This window comes from Argiope bruennichi, chromosome 5, assembly GCF_947563725.1.
Source record: "Argiope bruennichi chromosome 5, qqArgBrue1.1, whole genome shotgun sequence".
Classification (NCBI taxonomy): domain Eukaryota; kingdom Metazoa; phylum Arthropoda; class Arachnida; order Araneae; family Araneidae; genus Argiope; species Argiope bruennichi.
Genome location: NC_079155.1, coordinates 25,967,622 through 25,969,230, shown reverse-complemented (window position 1 = coordinate 25,969,230; position 1,609 = coordinate 25,967,622). Strand labels below are relative to the sequence as shown.

General features: G+C 30.0%; 1 non-coding gene across 1 annotated transcript; it reads left to right on the top strand.

Moving 5' to 3' along the window:
* The first annotated feature begins 963 nt into the window (after nucleotides 1-963).
* Trnaa-ugc (transfer RNA alanine (anticodon UGC)) lies at nucleotides 964-1,035 on the top strand. Its single transcript has one exon. It is a non-coding gene; the product is annotated as a tRNA-Ala (tRNA).
* The last annotated feature ends 574 nt before the right edge of the window (nucleotides 1,036-1,609 follow it).

Here is a 1,609-nt window from a genome sequence, read left to right as displayed (position 1 = left end):
CCATATATGAAGTGACCCTCTCCCTCTCCTTTGAATAAACTATATACTTTTAAGTATGAAATAAAGTTACATGAATCAAACCTAAAAGACAACCATGCTACGATGTTAAGAATAAATTTGTGTCTTGCCAAATTTATTTAAAATTATATTTTGTCCATATAAAAGAGGTGTCCCCTATTATTTTGTTATGTGTGACATTACAATGTTCTACTTAAACAGGCCTATTAACCTCTTGCATATAAATAATTGCATAAAAATATATAATATATAAATTAATATGGTATATAGTATTAATAAAATATATAATATATAAATTATTATTAATAATTTTCTTGCATATAAATTAATTGGCATAAACATGTATAGCGACGAATATTGCATGCCATTATAAGCAAGAGCTTATAATGGCAATTTTCTTGCATATAAATTAATTGGCATAAACATCTTGCATATAAATTAATTGGCATATAGCGACGAATATTGCATGCCATTATAAGCAAGAGCTTATGAAAATGCAAAAATGAGCCCTATTAGAAGCACAAAAAAATATTTACTAAAACAAAAACACGCACTTATAAAAGCCTGTCTCAAAAGTTTATAGAAAGTAAAGACTGATATAATATTCCAAAGAAATAGAACACTAGTTTTGAATTTTATTTGTATCAGTTTAAAGAAATCTTACTAAACCAAACATAAAATTTAGGTCCATGAGAATTTAACCCATCGAGGGTTGTGATAATGAAGTTTCTCTATAATTTTTCTGAAATGCAATAATATTAACCCGAAAGCAAAATTATTTAATTCAGCAAAAACAAACTTGCATCAAATTTACGTAGTTTTTTCAAGGAAGAAAAATCATCGACGCACGCTCTGTTTATTTAAATAACACCGGTAATGCAGAACGTTGGAAGTTTTCATCACCTGCAACAGTATTTATTACTATCGTTGTGACATGGACGTGTCGGGGGTGTAGCTCAGTGGTAGAGCGTTCGCTTTGCATGTGAAAGGCCCGGGGTTCGATCCCCCGCACCTCCATTTAAAAAAAAAAAAATTTTAATTTTCCCCCCTAGAATGACCAATTTTTCAGTCTTCAACTGGCTCATTTAACCTGGTGATAAAATGTACTTTCTTGGCTGGAAGGTTTCCTTTTTCAATTCTCGTTTCATCACTCATTAACTGCATATATTTTTTCTTAGAATTTTTTTAATCAATGCTGTAGAACTTACTATTTGCTGATTTCCGATTCGGCAGACTAGGGCCCTTGTAAAGAGGTGCAAGCGATTTTAAAATTCGTATTTGACAATTTACTAAATAAATAAAATTGAAAATATATAAACATTCTGAATTATAGAAAAGTCAGATAATACCTACCCTTTGAACAAAGAAAGGATCTCAAAGTGAACACCTACCCTTTGCCAAGGCTAGATGTCAAGGGTAGGTTATGTTCACTTATTACAGTATTTATAGATACTGGAAATCTTCTAATGAACAAAATAGTGTAGAAACATGTAGAATGTGCAGTCATGTGTGTTAGCAAACAAATAAATAAATAACATTTTCAAAAAGTTAACTAAAATTTATCGAAATAAATCACTAATTCAATGATTAA